Here is a 22,477-nt window from a genome sequence, read left to right as displayed (position 1 = left end):
CACAAGGATGAGTGACTCCAGGAAATGAAGCTTTTCTGAAAGCACAACGCTGTAATAACACTTCAAGCTTTCTCATATGCTGGTAAATTTAAATTTTGAGAGGGTTTTACCCATGTGAAGCCTTTGGTAAAATTTCTGTCCAGAGGCCATAATATCAACTTGATCTGGTCTTTTCAAAGTAGAAGTCATAGAGCTGGTTGAGAGAAGCAGTGTTGTTCACTCTAAATAACAAGATTGGAAGCGGATGGTATCTTCATGCTGCATTTTAATTATTATTAGAAAACTCACTCTAATTGAGAACACTACACATAAAGGTAAATAACAATAGCTAAAGATGTTTCACAGAATCACAGAATGGGTGGGCTTGGAATGTACCACAGTGGGTCATCTGGTCTAACCCTGCTCAAGCAGCCTCATCCTAGAGCACCTTGCACAGGTTTGTGCTGAGATAGCGCCTAAGTAATTCCAGTGAGGGACAGTCTACACCCTCTCTGGACAATCTGTTTCAGTACTTTATCACCTACATAGTAAAGAAGTTCTTCCTTGTATTCAAACAGCATGAGACTGTGTTGAAGAGGGAAAGAGTTGCATTGTAAACCTTCCAGATACATAAGGGAAAGTGCATAAATTCAGTGCAGAGGTTGCAAAAGCAGAAAATTAAAACAACATTGGAAACAGTATCAATAGCAATAATTTTGCAGTACATTCAGTTTAAGTCTGTTCCCTTAGCTCAAAAATGCATCTGTCCAGTCAAAAGAGAGTCTATGAAGCTATGAAAGAAATAAAAGCTTTTTAAATCTGGAATTAAGCTCTTTTAAGTAGAATTAAAACCAGAAATTAGGAGAAAAAAATTATCTTTACATCATATCTTACAGATTAAAAAGTCTTTCTAAAATATTTTGCCATTACAAAGAAAATGCTAATTCTAACCTGTATGGCTTGATTCAGTTATTAATATAGTGGAATAATAGGAAGCTGGTGAACCTCTGCCTCTGCTCTACCAGATGTCTGAAAAACTGGAATACAAGCACTGGCATTCTTCACTAGGCTTTCCACACCCGTTGTTTATATTTTTTGAAGATACCAAGAAGGTCAAAGAAAGGCTTTTGCCAAGAAGTAGTGTTTAAGTTGTCAGTTTGACTTGATAATTGTTTGTTAGCCTTTTGACAAAGGGAAAGCAGAAATCAGAGCTAGTCTAGCTTTTAACAATGGGAATTATAGAAAAAGACAAGATAGGAAAGAGAGGGCGAAGGTGTGAGTGCAGCGATAACTGACACATGGGGAAAAGAATTGGAAAAAAAAGCAAAGATGCTTTGGTTTCTTCCCTTTCCATGAAATATACTACTGTTCTTTTAACTTTGTATGCCTTCTTGGCACATATACCAGGGAGACGATTATACTTCAATAAGGAAGTAATGCAAACTTACCTTCATTTGGTTACCATGGATATGGCACTACAGGAGTCAAAGCCTACAATTTGCATTGCAAACAACCATGAGGAGTGAAGGACACACAATATGGTATTCTGGCAAAAGACTGTCCCAGGATCTTCTTTGTGACAAGTAAAACAATCACCAGCTTTGGGTCTACTTTGCTATGAAGAGAAAAAAAATATAAGGGATGTTGCATTTCAGATGAAGAAGGAAGAGACAGAATCACTCACATCTGCAGAACAATTGGTATTTCTTGTACTACCTAGTGTAAAATAGCTGACAGATAGGTATGACAACAATTCAACTTTCTGTCCTTTTCCCTGTGGGATACTGAAGCTAAATGAATATGCTGATAACCTGGACTAAGTAATTTCCACAAGCACTGGAATGGTTTAAGAAGCAGCCAGATCTTTGTACTGTTAGGCTTTTTTGCAACAGTTTTTATCTAGCTGAGTTCCCTCTTCATTCTGCAGAAGTACTGTGTAATATTTTCGTTACAAAGGGACCAGTTAAATGAGCAGTTTTCTAAGGAGACCTAGTTGGAACCAGTGTAGTACAGTTAATAGAGAGGAGGAAAACTGTCTTGTTTCCCAAAAAGAAATCATGGATGATGATGTTTGGCTGTTAGATCACTAGATTGTTAGTATTTTTTATTATTACTGCTGTAAGCTCTGCCAGATATAAAGTCATATATCATTTTTATTTCAACTGACATGGGATACAAATGGTGCAGCCCTGCTTCTATGGAGAGACTTGACCAAAGTGCCATTGGTTTGACAAAAAGAAAATTGCATACCAAATGATTCATCCATATATGTGAATCAAGGGTTTTCTTTCCAAAGGATCTTAGGCAGAATAGTAGATCAGATGTTGAGCAAAAATATTTTCCTCCCTTAGCACTGGACTAGGCACTTCTCTGATGGGGCTAGGGCAACTATATAATTCCAAGATACTCTTCTTATCTCCTCACTTCAGGAGAGTGGCCCACAATTAGAGACAGGGTGCCAGCACCATCTCAGTAGGTTTCTTTTGGCAAGAAGAGTGCAATCAGACCTCTCTGTTCTAACACCATCATTCTCTGTGGGTACGAGGGATTAATTAGGACCACCAACTCTTCAGCTGCTCTCATAAGGATCCATGAAGTAATAGATTTGCACCAATACAATCCCACTTGCATCAGTGGATTTTTTTCCTGTTGCTGTCTGCCATTGAGGCAATTATCAGCCCCAATCATCTCTGCCTTTTCATGTTCTTACAAACCAAGCAGCTGGCACCGTGCCTATCCTTGAATGCATTTTATATCACTGTTGTCATGGGGAGTTCAAGCCCACTGCCATTGTGTCCTTGAACAAATACTGGAAACAAAGAAGAGGGAGCTTGGCAAATAGATTAAAGTACCTCTTTGCTCCTCTGTCCCACCTCAGCATTCTCCTTGAACTCAGACCCCTTAGCAGTCATATACACACTTGAGGCCAGTTTTAGAAGTGGATAGCAACAACCCTGGAACAAGATCTTCAGATACACTGAGGATTATTTCAGGCATTTCCAGTAGCCCTAATAGTAACTACTCATGGGACAGATTTTCAGGCCATTGGGACAGGCCTGAAAATCTGGGACAGGCCTTTCAGCCATTGTGCAGCTGGTGAAGAAGAAAGAGAAGGGAACATGTATAAAACACAGAAATACTGCCTTAGCCTCATGTTGCCTATGTAAGCACAATTGGACACATGCTTCAGTCTTTCTCTATCCTTTCAGAGCACCTGGCAATTAAATGAAGCCCTGGATCTACTCTTTCCTCTTCTTCTGCACTAGCCCATGAAGCAAGTCAAGAAGAGGGGTGAAGGTGGGACTTGAAATGGGAGCAAACACCTGAACCAGCAGCAATCCCTGCATGCCTACAACAGCTCTCCAGGGCTTCAAGTCCTCAGCCTACCCTTGCAGCAGTGCAGAGTGGGGCTGTGTTGCCCATGGGCTACTCATAATGCTCTTCCATGTGCGCTCCACACCAGCAACAGGAAAACATAGAAAATTCCAGTGCCAGCCTATCCCATTAAGCCAAAGCAATTACAAATTCTTACTATGTGTAAGTGTCCTTGAAAACTGACTTAGCATTTTGTTTACTGTTAGTCTCATCCTCCTGCCCTGTGGGATCTTTTTCTTCCTCTTCTACAAATTTTGTTGGGAAACAGTCTTCTTGGAATTTCTTTAAACAACAGTGTGCCAGCCAATAGAGATGAGTGAGGTAGTTAGGATGGTAAGTCTCTTGAATGACAAATGACTCACAGGGAATAACCTATGAAAAGTACTGTCTAAAATGTCTGAAAACATGTTTGGGCTCTGACCTCCAATCAATAGGTTTATCCCCTCTTTGTGTTCAGTCTTCTGTTTATTTTATTAAAAACATATTGTTACTTTAATTTTAATAAATGTGCACAACTTCAAAGGGAATGGTAAAAGCAGCATTCCATGTCTCCTCATATCAGCATGACAGTGAAATCTATATAAAACTTCTGAATCTATAAAAGGCAGATATCCTGCTATTTCCATTTCCACTGGTTTCAAGAGTTACATACAGATATTCCAGAAGAGGCAAATGGCCTGGCTGTTTTTATTTTTAGTGTTGTCAGAACCAGGAATAACTGCCCTTGTTCTTATGGACAAAGCTAAATTTCCAGTACTGAAATTTAGAACATTTTTTCTTCTTGATAAAATTAGTGTCTGTAAGTCATAAAGGTTACAAAAATAGTTAAGTGTACTGGCCCTTGCAATGTAAAATGAGTCCTGTAAGTAGTCATTTCAGGGTACAGCATCAGCGCAAATTATTTTTACATGTTGCTATTTATAGGAATAGGTAGAATCTGGTTCTCACCGAACTTTTTATCCCTACCTCATCCTTACATATGAGTTCAAATTTCTTATGAGAAGATAATAATGGTTCTAAAAGCCATTATAGGATGAGTATGCATTTCACTAATATCTCAATAACAGTTTAACACAGAGAAGGAAACACTAATTCATCTTGGTTGCAGCTAGTACTACACAATTTTGTCACGTATTTGGAGCAGATTCAGATAACTTTTGGTTGATTCACAGGCAGCCTGGCTGACTTCAGTCAGAAGTCAGCACGCTTGATGTGTATCAGTTTATAAGGAAAAAAGCCAGATGAGGTTGATCTTGTATCTCAGATTAGAAGTACTACAGGTACACCAGAACTGGCCTGACAAGTGTTTAATGGTAATTACTCATTTTTTTCTCTCTGCAGTAAAAAGTTTCAACTGATTTTTTTAGTACATAGGTTTTGCCCAAAATTACTGCCCAAAATTAACTGACAGTCGCTTCAGATCTAATTCTGAGGCTACAAAAGTAAATTGAAAGTTACCCACAGAAAATTTGGTTAAGGTTTCATTCACATCAGACTCTGCTAGCCTTCATGAACATTAACTTTGCCCATCTACAAACTGGCACAGGAAAACCTGAGGGCAAACATTTTGCTTTTGTGTGTTGATAAGAGCATATTTGGCATACTGGAGTCACAGGAGGGACATTGTAAGCACATGTAATCTTTTGTGTTGTAGGCCAGATTTTTTGTCCCTTAGTCAACCAGATATTTCATTTAAGCAACTACGAATTCTATCTCTGCCTCTGAGAAAATGAGGAGTATAGTTAATAAGTCAATAACTTAATCTGACTTTATACAAGCCAATAAAACTACACAGCTTACTATCTTAGATAGTGTATGTTTCATTACTCAGTGACTTAAGTTTCAAGCTTTAGCCACTAGTAATGGCATTGTCCCATGCACCTGGAATAATATGGTATGAGAGACAGTCCTGCTGTGTAAGATACACCTTCCCTCTACATTAATTGTATTTGAACCCAGTGGGACAGCAGAAAAGGAGTTTCGTCCTCCAAAGATACTTTGGCATTGCTCTTCTGCCAAACAATGGTTCTGTGGAGCAGGCTTACAAAACACATGCAGCTTCAATAGAGAATAAGGGAAAGTAAACAAGTCTTACCAGTGCCAGCACAGGTACTGCAGAGCATGCCCCAATGCTTCTTCAGAAGCCAGAGGAGGGACAAGTGAGAGTCTGCTGTAAAGCAGCTCTCCTATCTCAGCTTTACAACTCTGGAAAACTCTCACAGCTGTCCTGTTTCTAAAGGAGGGAGGACAAACATTTGCCTAACATGACTGATATTTTCATAATCCCCACCCATGGATACCAAACCTCCCTGATTTTCAAATATGCTTTGTCTACTCCATACCATGTAAGTGTTTTCAAGAACAGACAAGGTCAGGAAGCTTTGTTGAAAAATGATGTGAGAAGTGGATGTGACACAGAATTTAGGGCCTTTGACAATTATTTTTAGTGTTGCCATCCTGCTGATTGCAGCCATCCTCACTGCACACAGACATACATGAATGCAAAACACTCTGGGCAATCCTGCGGGGTAAGGCAGAGACAGACTGGGAAGAGGTCCTAATGACATCCAAAACTGGATTCCCAGTTTATGGCATCTTCCACAGATGTGAAGGACCAGATGTCTGCAAGAAGCCAGCCTATCCAATTGTCAGTCAAGTGCTCAGGGATGGTGGTGATCACAGAGTTTATCAGAACAAATCCTTATGCTTTTACGACTCATGGAAACAGCACAAAGTTCTCTCAAACATCAATCTCAATGCAAAAACAAGATTTTTCAGAAATTAGGTGGGCTAACAAAAAAAAAAAAAACAAACTCAGCACTGGAAAACTAATGAAAATTACACAGCCAAAGTCTACAAAACTGCTCTGGTCAGACTTGGAAAAAACCAAACAGCCAGACAAACAAATAATCCAAGCTCATAAAGCTGCTCTCAGCAAGCTGGACTCAGCCCTTCAGCAAGAGATTATTTTTGGTCAACTTTTTTTTTATAATATTTTAAATTTTCCTTCCCAATCTCCTGTTAAAATACCCTAAAACAACGACATGACAGCAACAACAACTCAACTTCTTTCTCAGAGATTTAAAACCACAAATATCTTCAGTACAAAGAGTTTGGTTGATGGCCTGTGACACTGGAGAGAAACTATTCCTGTCAGAGCTACTTCTAAAATACTAGGCAAAAAGAAGAGAATGTTTTTCAACAGAACAGCCACTAATAAGGAGCTATTGTCATGTATGCATGTGCCTGCTCTTCTATGGGTGCATATGGGGGATGTACTAAATTAGAAGAAAGTGTTGAAAGTCTATTTTTCCAGCATTCTCTGTGAACTTAGCAAGAAACATGCTAAAGAACAAATCTGGATGGTGAAAAACTAATACAACTTCTCTTGCAAACCAGGGCAAAAATACATCAATCTGTGCTCTTGCCATGCATCTTCTGCTACCTTTTTTGTCACACAGGACACTCAAAGTTGAAGTGCTAAAACCAATTTGTGAAAACAGCATATAAATGACAGGAATTTCCCTGTCCTCTGACAGCATTCTCCCTAGAGATATCTGGCTGGTTAGCAAGTTTCTGAAGAATTTTCTTTCCCCAGCAAAAAACAGGGGTATGTTGAAATTGAGAATCTTCTGAGACTGAAGCTTTCACAAACTGGGATTTTTTTAATGTTCTTTTTTTAATTGTCTTTAAACAAGCATCTAGTATTTTCACATTGCATTTTACCACTCTGCTACTATGATACAACTGGCAAACACTGCTCAGCAACTACAGAAAGTGGGTACCCCCCCCATTTTTTCTTTATTACTTTCAGATATTTATTAATAATAAAAGTGGGTGCATATTTTCATAGAAAAGAGTAAGCTAGAAAATGGTACTGTAACATTAGGAATTTAGGTGATTCCAAAATTCAGATAATGTTTTCAAAACAGACATAATCTAGGAAATTTACAAGGCCATAATTTTCTATTTCTCCATGCCTGCCTAAAAATTAATACCACGGTCCTTGCAAAGTTTGTTGGCTGTTATCTTTCCCTAAGTACCATTCATAGGAAGAGATGGAAAAATTACAAATTTTATAAACACAAGTCAGATCACAAACCTTTTGGATCCTGTAGAAAGATTATAAACAATCTATTAGTAAACGCAGAATGACGATTGTCTTCCAAATCAAATCAGTCTTCTGTACAGATTATTCTAGTATCACTTACATGATTTAATTTTATCCTTACAGGAATCTGCTCATTATAAGGAGAGGATGAAGCCAGAATGGAAGCCACAGGCAAAATGCTTTATATAAAAACAAGATTTTGGGTTCGCTCTCTTTTCTTTAGTTTTTCAGCTGTTGTGACATCCTCAGTATTTCTTGGGCATATGTATTTCTGGTACTGAAGACAGGTGATACTCTTCTAACATACAGCAACTCTGAAATATTCCAGTTCCTTGTAGAAGATTACTGTAAAAAAGTAATGAGGAAGTAGTGCAAAAGCATTTGGACACAAATGTTTATGAAAATACCCAAATAATGATTATTTGAATAGATGTGCAAATTTCCACCAGCAGAGGTCTTTTTCACTCTAGAATGAGTTAAGGAATTCATAAAAGGCTGTCTTTTTTCCTAAGGGAATATGTTAAAACAGTCCAAATCTCTGAAGTATTCATTATCAAAGCAATCTTGGGTGGGATATCAACAAAACCTCTGTTATCACATTTCTTATATATATGCAATTGATAAATTTAAGCGACCCTGCTGGCTTAAATATTTTTTCCTGAATATTTATATTTGTTAGGAAAAAGCTTGCCTATGCAACACTAAAACTTGATATAAGTCTCAGTAAAAATGCAGTGGGCAAATGCAAACCACCTGTTTTCTCCTTTTATTTCTCACGTCTACCAGCATCAGCTGTGACTCCCTTCCCAGAAAGACAAATCCCATCCTCATATAACTTCCCTGGTGGCATGGCTGCCATTGAGGGGCATCTCTAACAACCAGACTGTGTTCTCAAGGATATACATGCATATAATTTATCTGAAGAACAAATTATGAACTAATACATATTGATGTTTCAGGAAAGTAGCTCCTTTTATGTTTTTAGCTTTAACAACAGTAAGAGCTCTTTAGGAAATGATCTGGAACTAAACAAAAAAATTTAAAATTTAAGAAATATCTCTTAGGCACAACTATGGCATGAACATGAGAGAATGTTGAGCTGTTGTACTGTAAAAAATTAGAAATACAAATGGAGAGAAATGGGTTACAATGATTCAGGTAAGTGGACATGTATGGGAGGAGGGTTGATAGTAGCTATTCCTCGTATAATCATACTGGGAAACACACATATGCTGGTTATCAGGGAGCTCTGAATTTTGGATTGTCTCCTTAACTTATGGGTGAAATATGCTTAGAGAAACATTTCCCACTACATTGTCAAACTGCCATTAAAATACAAGCACTCACTGGCCAAACTCTACTATTTAGTTCTTCCCTTTACTGAAAATACAATTTTCCGATCTGGATATATTGTGCAATCTGCTGATGAAATACAGTATAAAACCAGCACTGTTTATAAGTGTTTATCATCTTCAACATCACATTATTTTTTCCCACACCCCAGCAGAGGTGAGGATTCACCAGCACTAGACATTATGTCCATAAGCACACACTGTCTTCTAAGCGCGTAGAAAAAATTTCTACATCAGTTCAAGTAATTCCTAGCAATGCAAGGAGCATCATTTTATACTCCATTTGTAGCTCTAGCACATTTTTCTTGCAAGATATACCCTAAACAGAGACATCAATTGTCCCTCTCTTTAACACTTTATTTTTGTAGACTTCCTACCCCAAAACCTACCACGAGACTAGATCATGTATATGAAACTACAGATACAGAATCCTAGAATAATTTAGGTTGGAAAACACCTTTAAGGTCATTGAGTCTAACTTTATTTATGTACCTATGTAACATTTGTCTTCATAGTAGTATAATGCAGTTAAAAGCAAATTAGAGGAAAAACACTATGGTATTTTTATTGTAGATCCAGTGTGCATGTGGCTCTCCCACACTTGAAAGAGACTAGCTGGATATGCTACCTTGTCTGTCTGGTGTTCTGAGAAGGACAATATATGTTGGCCAAGAAAGAAATTCAGTTGCAAACTGGACTGTGGACAGGTGGTGTCCTGTACAATAACACACTCAGCAAAGACAGCCTTGAGTTTGATTCAAAGCACCTGAAAGACAATAGGAAAACTTTGATTGGACCCAGCAACAAGGATAGCAAGGGACAGATTTTCTTTATAAGTGCCATAAAGACAGTTACTGGAAACAACATGAAAGATGGAGGAAAGGATGTGAAATTTCCCTTCTAAGTCTGAAAACAATATCCCTATTTCCCTTTGGTTTACACCAAGGACTGAAAGGGGAGTTGAAGAAGATTGAGTACTTTGCCTGCTAATCAATGCAAAGATATATTTTTCTGTTCCCTCATTTCATAATTTTTATTTCATAGAGTTGGGGGTTTTTTAAGATTGCCAGATGTCACAGTTTTACTGGGACAATCCTGTTTTTTAAAGTACATCCCATCTGCTCTTGAAAATACTTCTGTTCATTGCTGTCTTGTTGATTGTATACTTTTAGAGCAGCCAGCCAACACAGGACTGCAGGAGAGAGGCTGATAAATTATTATAACATTATAAAAAGCTGTACATATTCCCACAATACTGAAAATTCATTATTTAGGGACACTTTTTCACAAAATGTAGATGGTCACCATGACACACAAGAAATTGTGTTTTCCCACCATTAGAGCCACTGATGCTCAGAGATTTCCCCTTAATGTGCATACATTTCAAACTGGAAGCCATAGTCTACCCTTTTAGGGTATGTGAGCTCCAGTCACAGAAGGACCTCTGGACTTTTGGATGGTGCAGCCAAGAAAGGACATTCTCTAAACAGTTTGGAAGGAGGACATAGCAGGAAAACCTCAAACCAGGAGCCAGACTGCGTGCAGGAGCAGAGGAGATGAGCAGCAGTGAGACTGCTGAATCCCCCATCCAGAAAATCCCACAAGGGAAGGAGGTTACAGGTTGATTAAGCAAAATCCAGATAAAATGGAAGCTCACTCCTAGAGTTTGAGCTCTAGATCTACTATGCATTATTAGGCATCTAGATCCCATTAATGTATTACATTATAAAGTGTGTATCACAATAGTTCCAGCTACTGAAGTCAGGGGAAATCTTTAAGAATCAAAGCTGTTCATTTAATGAGTTTGCAAAAGACTTCACAACATCTATTGCAGGTTGTGCTGAAACTAAATGAATAAAAGTTCTTTCAGTTAAGCAGCGTCTTTGTTTGATGTTTTTCTCTAGTGTGTGGGGAGTCAGAAGGAGAAAAAAATCTATTGTTTTCACTCATCCATCAATACAAATATTTTAACCAATATTTTAACTTTAAGAATTAGAAGTATGATAAATATATTTGAGCTAGTACATATAAAGTGCGCTTGTGGATTTATAAACAAAATTCAAACTTTCTTTTGCAAATAACAGCCTACAGGAGTCCACAGTTTCTAATGGGAGAGAAGATTTACCTAGTGATAAGGGTTCAAAACAAGGAAGAATAGGGTACTAAAAAAGTAAAAGTTGCTTACATAAAATCTTGTGGAGACCCTGAGAAGCATACCCTGGGTTAGGGAGACACAAGAAGTTTCCCCCAAAAGCTGTTATACCCCACTGGCTCCTTCCCTTGCTCCTACATCCCTCAGCCACTCCCTCCCTATTCCCCCATTGGCCCTCATGCACTGCCCCAATATCCCTGTTCAGCCCCTACCTCTTGATACACAGAAACCTGGACTCTCCCCAAGAGTGTGCACTTGGACCCTGAACATCTTACTGTTCAGCTGAATTAAACATCTCTGGATATTATGCAAAGGCCCTTTTTGCTTCCTTACCTTGGACTTTACTAGCAGCTAGTTTGGCTGCTACAAAATCTAAATGGAAGATTATGTCCATGAAACTCAGATGCCTAGAATAGGACTCATTTGTCCAAATGACTGATATCAATGGGAACTATCTTCACCAAACTCACCAGACAGCAGGAGTGAGATGGGATGCATTCCACTCCTTTTCTTATAGTTTAGAAAGCTGCCATATCTGCCCAATATTTACTGACTGTAACAAAACAGAATATTAAGTACTAACAACATATTTACTTTAGACCACAGCAGAATCAGAAGAGACTAATAATGCTTGGAAACAGTAACTTACTTAAAATAGTAAAACAGTAATTTACTTAAAATACTTACTTGGTACAGAAACCATTTTGAACGGCTGGAGTACGGAAATGAGAGTATGATTCTCTGGCTTTCTTCTGGGATAGAAAAATCTAGCACAAGAAAAATATTATTCTTTCCCATTGTGTTTCTAACCTATGAGAGGAAACTCTAAGAATGTTCATCCTGACATTCCAGCTCTGTCTACAACAGTCAGTTGTCTCACCAGTCAACACAGTCGTTCTGCTTCCTCTTCCTCGTGATAAATGCCTTGCCTCTAAACACAAGCTCACTGGAGCAGAAAAAAACTGGGTTTTTTCTTACACTGCAAGGCCCAGCTCACATGCAGGTATTTCAAGAGCTATCCCTCACTCTGCTGCAAGGCTCCTCTAAGCACAGCCCATGACACCTCCACATCTCTTTCAACACTGAAGTAGCATGGCCTGGCCACGTCTGAGCTTGTTCACAGTTGCAGCAAGTATTTCAGTTAAGTCATATAGGAATTCCAGAAGTAGCCTTGTTGTCCCTAAAAGCAGGATTTATCACCCAGTGTGCAGTATGCCAATCTCATGCACAAAGCTGAAGTATTTGTTTATTTTTTGCTCAATGATTGGTGCTAAGTGGTAAATCCACAAAGACAGCACATTAATTTCTCAAAACTTTAGGTATACAGTTTAGCAATAAAGGAATCATGGTATACTAGTTGCAAATTACCTAGTTTTCTTGTTAATTAGTATTCTTCGTTCTGTTGATTAAATGATTCTCTTGATTCTCATTCTTATTACCCTGCTTGATAAGTCATTCTCTTGAGCCAATGAGTTTCTTGAGTCAGAGGTCACAATCTCACCCTGCTGGAATTACCTATTAACTAGCTGGGGCTAGTTAGTGCAGTTACTGAGTTGGTTTTTTACTTTTTTCTTATCTATGCCAAATGTCTTTGAGGTCTGTCCACTATCAGTAGCATATTTTTTTTACCAAACTCTGCTGTAAAGCCCTAGACCTGAACAAACTAAGCAATACGATCTTCTCCCCCCCACGCCCCCACCCCATTTTGAGGCTATGAGGCCAAGTTTTTGATTCACTGGTAAGTCAAGACCCTGTTTCAGAACCCAATTTACTTTCTTTGCAACTGTCTGGGTACATTATTAACCATGTCTGATTCTTGAGATATCAACAGTGTCACCATTTACACAAAAGATTTACAGAAACTCTCTGTCTTCTGCATCCTATGTTTATGCAAGGATGCCAGCAGTTTTTCATTTGGCATTTGTTCTATCTGTGTTTAAAAGACTCTAAAGTTACAAAGATGTACAGATACAATTTTAGGTACATGGAGTAGAGCAGCAAAAACAAAATTTATTTTAAATTTTCAAGTCTCAACATGGTTATTTTGTTGTTTTCATCAAAGATAGGAAAGGCACTTTCCCTCAGTAAACAATCTTGAGTGTCACTCATAAGTGGTTAAACTATCTGCAAATAAAAAACCTACACCTGGTGTTTATATAAAGCTACTCTGGTTTTGGCATCTCTGTCTTTTCCTACTGGGTGAAATACACATTTTTGTCCTAATTGTGCCTGCTGAAGAGTAGTAGATAAGTATGGATAAATACTATAGTTCAGGTATGCTGAATCTGCTGCTTCCAGGATGTGTACCACATACACTCTTGTGATTTTTACCACAAAGACTGCACACATGCAATGTATGTGAAGTCCTCCCAATACCGTCCACTTCACAGCACATGTGCAAGAATTTCTGTCAAGAAAACATGCTAGACTCATTCTTGTTATAAAATGAAGTTCCCACAGTTTGATGCCTGTGAACGATCCCTCACATCAGTTCAGCACTTCATTCCATGGTTACATGTGTAATTTAAATACCAAAGGAAATGCATTTTTTGTATCAGAACTTTTGTCATTGCTTAGTCCAATCTAGATACAGAGAGATCAAGCAAAGTGTGAAAATTCATTAATTCCAGAGACCAAAGAGCGTAAACAGTAGATTTCTAGACAATAGACAACTGCTCAAAAAAATAGTGCATCATTAGAGTATTTATGTTCTACATGTGGGTTAAAAAGCAGACAAGATAGAGCTGTTAAAAATAGGTTATAAACTGTTGTAAAATAGCTGGTAATTGTTAAGCATGTACTGTTAGTTTGGTTGTTATATCGTAAAAGGGGTTAAAAGGATAGGTGTAAGAAATAAAGTACTCAATGTACCATAATGCACCTAAGTGCACCACCCCCCATGCAAAACGAGCCAGCCTGGACAGAACGGTAATGGGCCAATCAAGGGCCTTAAACCTTCATGCAAAAAGAAGCCAATCCAGAGGAACAAAAAACAGGATAAAAAGGTTGCATCTGACCCACTGACTGTGTGCCGCTCCACCTGGAACATCGGGGACATCGTTGCTGAAGAAGACCCAGCACTGGCGCTGCAGCATCCTCGATGGGAACGCTCATGCTCAGCCCGCCAGCACCCATGCTTTGGGCCTTTCTATTGTAATAAATGCTGAAATCACTTTTAGTAGCAGGAGTCTGGTCCCATTTTTAACAGAGCCAAGACAAATCTGCCTACAGGATGAATTAATTCCAAAAACGAAAAACAATACTGTTGAATAAGAAATTATGCAAATTTTTAATTAAACATGAAACAAATCAATCACATACCTTTGGGAAAGTAGAAAACAATCAAATACAATTATTTAACTTTCTTACCCTAATTTTCTCTAATTGTTATCAAGTCAGGAAGTACCAGCATAAAAATATAAAATAAGAAAACATTATTAAAAGTATTCTTGTGCTGACAGGCATTGTGAAACTCCTAATTACTCAAAACTATTCTAAAGATGTGTTTAAGTGTTTTATGTGTTTGATATACAGTCATTTATTTCTCTAACAAGATTAAACAGAATAAATAAAGAGGGAATGAAGTGTTGTCTCAAGTCCTACAGAAGCCTTACAGGCAGGGGTTTTGACAGACCCTGGTGCCAGGCCTGGATCCAGGTGGAGTACAGAAAGAAAAGGGAGAAAATGTGACCATTACCCCAGCCTGGAGCTCCTGCTGGCAACACCCAAATTATTCAGTGGATAAAAACACAAAGCAGACTCACTCTCCCTTGCTTCCTAAGAAATGCTAATGATGAAGAGGTTCCGGGCCTCACAGGGGGACAAATGTAAACATAAAATGGAGCGGGAAAGATACATACCAATGACAGAAGGGAAATATCATAACTGACAGCAAATCTTCTGGATAAATGGGTGTAACAAACTATGACAGGCTGCAGGGGCAGGATTTTGGAGGACAGACAGGGAAGAATCTGGAATTATCATAACTGCCACGGAGAAAAGGCAGGAATATAGGTGGAGGCAGAGACTGAACATATAATCTTTGAAACTTCACTGCCACAATCAGGGAGAGACTAAATATAGTCTTCAAACCCCCACTTCTACAATTCTCCCTTTTTTGTTTAATTTTTATGATAGCATTGAGGGGACGATGGCAGTGGCAGTTAATTAAACTTTAGATTCTTCCCACTATCACTGAGGCAGAGAAGGTTTTCAGCTAGAGCTGGTAACAGTTTTAACAGCTTTTTACAAACACCACTAACAACAGAAATTAAAAACAGAATTAAAACAACTAAAAAAATGTCTTTGATGACAGATGACATCCATCCAGACAAACCCCATTCTTTAAAGATGTTAGAAAACCAGTCTCCAGTGTCCTCTTTTATCTTTTGCACAAGATAAATCTATTGCCTTGATCTTATTGATTGAGGCGTGGAAGCTTTGGCTTTTGTCAGTGATGTTGAAGCAATACTGTCCCTCAGACTCTTGGCACCTGTGCCCATGAGCCATCAATAAAAAAATCAGTGGCTGCCTGATTTTGTAAAGTCACTTTCCTAGTCTCTTCCTCTTCTAGGAGGTCGCTGATCACTGTCGATGTTAAGTTGGCCTGTTTTTTGAGCCCTTGAGATGTCCCAATTTCCCCAGTGTTTTGGCAGCTGCTACCCACAGCAAAATATAGACACAGCTGTCTTTGTTGGTTTGGACCAGGTTTCTAATTGCAGTTTTAATCTAATTGTATTTTGCTACATTTAACTTTTTGAGGGGCTGAATTATTTAATTTAGATTTCCAGTTAACAATTTGGGTCCGGTTGGGGGAAAACAGGGACAGCTGACCAAGAGTACAAGGACCTCCTTTAAGACAAGAGGGGATCCCTGCCCATGCTCTTTGCTCATAAGTAAAAAAAATTCCTTTTGGGACTTTCAGGGGTGCGAGGTGCCCACTGGAATAGGTGAGTGGTAGCTGGATAATAGATTTACACCACGAGGCTGCTTGAAATTCTTAAGGTAAATCTTAACAGAAATATAAGTTTCAGGGTGAAAATGCGGCTTATAAGGGAAATGATTGCAAAAAGAGACTATCGTTGAATTTAACAACTCAAACTCTATGGGCTCTTTTTCCATTTGTGGCAAAGTAGAGGACTATTTGTTCCACAAAACTAAAGGATTATTAATAGGGAGGTATTGTTTGAGATTTGGGGGAGGGTTTTGGTTTGTATTGTTTACAAGGGACCAGAGATGTGAGGGAGATGAAAGTGGGACCCCTACTATGTAGGTCAACATTGGATCATCAGCTTAGGCCATTGATAGACATAGATGGTCTCGCTGCAGCACATGAGCAAGGGTTACCCAAACATTTTGCCTCAGTTGAGGGACAATCCACGCCTTGAAAATTGGGACTGGGGGAACACCAGGAGTAATGCGATCAGCTGATTCCACATATTGTCGGGTATGGATGTCACTTGAACATAAAAGAAGAAAAACACATTAGCGAAACTTAACAATAACTTCCACCAGAAAATAAAGAAATATGGGAGTTCTGAGTTTTCTTGTTTTTTTCTTTCTGTTGGAGGCTACAGAAACATCGACTGGGCCCTCCAATGGTGACAGGGTAATATTTTATTGGTCTTGTTCACAACTATCTTCTCTGAGTTCTGCCCCATTTATGTCTTCACGCGGGGCGGTGTTGCACTCATGTGCTAGTTTTTTTGTTGGCCATTCTCTTCATGCTCTTTCTTCTCCCCTTCTTGGTGGAAGCAGGGGGGCTTTCCCCAGATAGGGACAGTCCCTTACAAAATGTCCCTTCTGCTTGCAGTGAAAGCAGGGATGTAGTCTTGACACTCGTGAGGTGGGAGGTAGCTGAGCGTCTGCTACTGCTGTGGTGACTATTTTTGGTGCTTCTACTTGAGGAATTCTCACTTTTCTGGTACATTCTTCTATAGTTAAGTCTAGCAATGGTGGTGGTGATGAAAGAAGGCTGAGAATGACTGTCTTGCAGTCTTCATTCGCACCTTTGGTTACGATGTCTATAATTATATCATCTTGGGCTTCAGATCTAGGAATTCTCCTTTTTACAACTTCTCTGACTTTGTCTACAAAATCTAGAAACGCTTCACCAGAGGGAGATACCGGTGGCAAAGCCAGGGTAATTTGAGGATGAGAAGAGCCAGAACACAACTGAGGGTCTTCGGACAGGGGAAGGGAGCAAGGGAGAAAGGGATTATGGGAAGAAGAAGAAGAAGAACCACAAGATGGGGACCAAGCCATGTGGTGCTCACCATTTTGTGACTCTGGGTAAGGTGAGGAATCCGGGAGATGACCTACAGGTTTTTCTACGGGTAAAGGAGGCGAGGTATTAGGGTCTAGGGAAGGAGCTCTGACAGGGTGATCAGTCCTGCCAGAGCCAGAGGGGAACCAGGGAAGATGTGGGGAGCTATGGAGACCCACAATGTGGGGGCGGCTGTACACCTGCTGCAGGTGGTTTGCCCCCCTCGGGCAATTCACCCAATTCGGAAAGCTGGGGGTCAGAAACAAGGGGGACTGGAACAGGGGTTTCAGGAGAAACTGGGGAAGATTTATTTGGATTTTCTTTCACTTTCTTTTCTATTTCCAATGTGATAGTTTTCAATTTTATTAAGAGAAGATAAAAATCACTTTTTGATTCACCATCTGTCATTGCATCTTCTCCAAGTTTAATTCTGATCTTATCCCAAAATCTTAGTGTTTTTACGTCATCAGGGGTAGTAGTTGGAAAATGAAAAAAATCCACTCAACAAATGTCTTAACTTTTCCCTTTGATAAACAAAATCCCCCTCCCACCAGGTAACCCATAACTTGGTCATAAATTTCCTTCTCCCTAGCAGACAGTCTTGCACCCATTGTGACTGAGATGATCTGCTAGGTTCTTTTCCACCTACTCTCTGAGGTAAGACAAAAACTAAAGGAAAAACGCCTGAGAATCGCCAGCAGGGGGCAGGGAGGGGGGGGGAGGGTTAATGTTGCACGCTATGTGTCCCCTAATCTGCGGCAGTGCCCCCAACCCAAAATCCAGAGTACCCCAGCTGGGTCCTTCCTGAACACTGGAATACTCACAAAACCAAAGATTCTTAGAAACAAAAGTCTTGGAGGTGGTCTCCAATCCAGGGGAAAGTTCCTCTCATGTCTGGAACCGGAATGGAGGGGGTTAACTTTCCTGCAAACTGGGAGCTGCATCAACCAAAAAGTGCACAATTTCACCAGCGGCACCTGACGGTCCATGAACTTCACTTCACAAGGGCGTCCATGCACCCTGGAGACAGTTCTTTCAGTGGGGTCCTGCTCATGCTGCTCCCATGGTGAGTGCCAAGCTGACATTGTGTCCTGGTTTCAGGAGGGATGATTGTGCCAGTTTGCCCGTGCTTTGATCTCCTCTCGCTTTCGGCACGTGCCCCAGGAGTGGCTGTGCCCTGCCTTAGCTGCGGGCAGGCAGGATCGTGGTTCGGCCACTGGCTGGGATCCCAGACTGCCAGGAGCAGCTGATAGATGCGGACCCACATCGATGGATCGGAGCAAAGGAAAAAGGAAGGACTCTTTGCTTGCTTCTCCAAGCTGCCTTTATTCTTTCCCATGGCAGGAGCAGCGCCGAGGCTACAACACCGCGCAGAAGCGGGGCAGGTGACGCTGCACTGCAAGGAATGGGCAGCACCGCACAGGCAGTGCCACGTGGGCAACACCTCGCAGGAGTGGCACCAAGGCTGATGCAACGCTGGCTCTAAGAGGGGGCAGCAGCAAAGAGCGGGAAACAAAAAAAAACAGAAGCTTTTATGAAGGAGAGGTGGATTCCCGGGAGGAGACCATCTAATGAACCAAGGGCTAGACAGGAGGGGTTGCAGGGGGACAAATGTAAACATAAAATGGAGCAGGAAAGGTACATACCAATGACAGATGGGAAATGTCATAACTGACAGCAAATCTTCTGGATAAATGGGTGTAACAAATTATGACAGGCTGCAGGGGCAGGATTTTGGAGGATAGACAGGGAAGAATCTGGAATTATCATAACTGCCACGGAAAAAAGGCAGGAAGACAGGTGGAGGCAGAGACTAAACATATAATCTTTGAAACTTCACTGCCACAATCAGGGAGAGACTAAATACAATCTTCAAACCCCCACTGCCACACTGCTCTTTTGCTCCTGCTATAGGGAAAAAAAAAAGACTGGTTGATTACTCATGACTTTTTCTTCTTTTGCAAAACACCATCAGCTGGGAGTATGAGCACAGGAGATACCTGAAAACTGCCCCAAACATTTGCTGTGACAATGCTAATCTAAATCCACTTAGTCAGTTTTCTGCTTGGTTTTCACAAGACCCAACATCACACTACCCATTTGTTTCAATCCCCCCTTTTCCATTTTTGTAAGTTATTTGGCTTGAGCGACAATTTTGATTCCTTTGGGGATCCACTCATGCTTTTCATAGATCTGTTTGGCCTATTTGAAAGGGTCATCTAGTTTGTTCTGCTTTTTCAGCACCATTATTCTTTGTGCTATTCTGGGTATAGCCTATTTTGGGTCCAAAGGTGTTGCCACTCTCAGCATACCCTGAATTACTCTTGTGATTAATCAAATGAAACAGGACATCATACAAGGAAGAAATAATAATCCTGCCACTCTACATATGAGGAGGAAGCCTAACTTTTTCCACTACTCCATCCCCAATAAGTTGTCTCACCAGCTGGCTTTTAATATTGATTCCCATTTTTGGACTAGACATGGGCTATTTTCCTGATATCTTTGGTGATATCCAGGATGGCATCCCTGTTGTCTATTTTCAAACAACAATCAAATGTGTTGGACTTCCCACAGCCACCCCCTTCTTCTAATAGGTAGTCCAAGGCTAACCTGTTCTTACATCCAGTGGCCCTTGTTTGTTTTTATTGGTTAGATATTAACTCCAATGCCAAAGCAGTTTTGTTAGTTATTACTTCTTCAAATGCTTGGAGTCTTATGATTTGATTTAGCATATAGATCAGAGTTTGTTATCCCCAACTTCCACCTTGTGCCCATGTGGCTGGCCCACACATTTCCAATATTCATTTAGGAGGCCATTCCTCATTTCCCTGTTTTTGAGATTCTCCAATTAGTTCCTTTTTATCTTTTTTTAAAGCCTCACAAACCAGTACCTTTAAATCATGCCCATCCTTCCCAGGTACGAGAAAAAAGTCCAGGCTGTATAATTCCCAGAGGACACCTCCCTCTCCACTGGGGGAAAAGGAGGGGCAGTTCTCAGAAAGCTCTCTTTCCACATATCTAGAATAGGCCATCTGGTGCTCTCCAATAGTCATTACTTTGTTGATTGATATCTTTCCAAAATTTAGATATCTCCAGGATTTCAGCATAAGGATTCTTACCTGGACCATTACACAGGAAGAGTCCAGTTTCATTGTTATATTTCCAATCCTTTATCATCCATTTTTCTCTGGGTCCATTGGTTCTTTAGGGATCCACCATGCAAAAGTCCCATTACTGACTTTTATCTCTTGCAAGGGGTTCTACCTTGTTAAGAAAATGCTTCCCAATGCACCAGAGACACTCTTCCCCTATTACCACTGAACTTAAGATCCTTCTGGTCAACTCTTCCCTTTTATATTTGTTTGATTCCATTTCAACAGGGCCCAAGCTACTGCCCCTCCATGGCCATTCCTCCACCATTATGGCTCCACCACAAACCTAGCAGTTGGTTATGTTTAGTGATCTGCTTATCCTTTCCCCATAGTCCACAAACAGATTTTCCCCTAATCTACGGATTCCTATTTCACATTGGATTTGCCTAAGGTTAGATCACTGTACATGCTTTTTTGTCTTACTTACTACCTGCTCTTTCACCAAATCCTGGGCCCCACCCTGGAGGACAATTGTAAAACAAACCCATCTTTCCCCTTCTGGACATTTACTTTCCAACTGTTGACCACCTTCTCCTAGATTTTCTGCAACCCAATATTTCTGTCCGTTAAGTGTACAAGTTTCTAGTTTGGATGGGTCGTAACAGTATCCGTTGATGTGGGTATGGACTGTGAAAAAAGAACCTAGAATTTTTATTAGGTGAAGTGATTGGTAACTTTTGTAACAAGAATTTTTGTTTGCATTCCAGGAAGGAAAAGGCAACTAAGGAGTAATAGACAAAAAGGAAATGATAGAGGTCTGGTATGGCTTTTACCCCCACCTACCATGCCTATGTGGTTGCTACCCATGACAGGTTTATATAATCTTCTTGGTGGCAAGTGCAGGGGCCAACCTGGTGTTGTGTGGTATTCACATACTCTTTAAACAGAGAGAGACATAATTCTCTCTCCCAGGATTTTTCCTGATTGACCAATTGTGTCAAAGCTGTGTCTTGACTGTCTGGAAAGGGTTAAGGTTTTTGTGTAGTGTAGTGTAGTGTAGTATAATATAGCTTAATAAAGCATTTGTTCAGCCTTCTGAATCATGGAGTCAGAGCAGATTATCCCCTACATTGGGGGTGCCTGATTCAATAGTCTCGCCTGAATGTACCCTTCAATCCACAGCCTGCAATATCCTAACAAGCCTAGAAGCCTTCTAACCTCCCTCTTAGCTTTTGGCCACAGAAGTGAGACTATTCCTGTAATTCTCTCAGGATTCAGTTGCCGGCTCCCTTGACAAATTGTATGTCCTAGGTATTTTACTTCACATTTTACAAATTGAAGCTTTCCTTTTGATACTCTAAGGCCTTGGTTTCCCAGAAAATTTAATAACACTATGGTGGACTCATGGACCTTCTTTTCATCCTCTCCTGAGAGAAGTAAATAATCCACATACTGCATAAGTTTTATTTCAGGTGTGGTGGGGAAAAGTTGTAGTACTTCTAGTGCTTGTCTGAATAAATTTGGGGATTCAGAAAATCCTTGGGGTAACCTTATACACCAAAGCTGTTGCTTTCTCCCTGAACGGGGGTCTTCCTATTCAAAAGAATACCTATCCCAATTTTTCTCTGCTAATGGACAAGCCCAAAATGTATCTTGGAGGTCTATCACACTAAATTGCTGATGCAAAGAGGGAATATTACTTAATAGTGTGTAGGGGTTGGTCACTACTATATATCGATACACAGTTCTTTTATTCACTTCCCTTAGGTCTTGAACAAGCCAGAAAGTTCCGTCTGGCTTTTTTTACTGTTAATATTGGTGTTTTATGGGGTGACATACATGGTTCTAAGGTCTCTTCTTTAAGCAATTGTCGGACCACTGGCTGCAGTCCTCGTCTGCCTTCCAAGGAGAGCAGGTATTGCCATAACCCAAACTGGGTGGTCTTCATCAGCTATTTTTACTACTATAGGAGCCATGTTTTACTTGCTTCAGTTTCCAGGTTTTGTTCACAATATTTCTTGAATCCTTTCCCCATGTTCCTCTCTTAGTCTGAGAAGCTTAGCAACATTATCCCTTCCTCTGGGAGCACTCCGATGCCTAACTGCAACTGCAAATCCTGCCCCAATAAATTGCATCCTGCCAATAGAA

Source organism: Ammospiza caudacuta, chromosome 1 (genome assembly GCF_027887145.1).
Source record: "Ammospiza caudacuta isolate bAmmCau1 chromosome 1, bAmmCau1.pri, whole genome shotgun sequence".
Lineage (NCBI taxonomy): Eukaryota > Metazoa > Chordata > Aves > Passeriformes > Passerellidae > Ammospiza > Ammospiza caudacuta.
The sequence above is the reverse complement of the archived record's forward strand: the minus strand, read 5'-3'. Positions refer to the sequence as shown.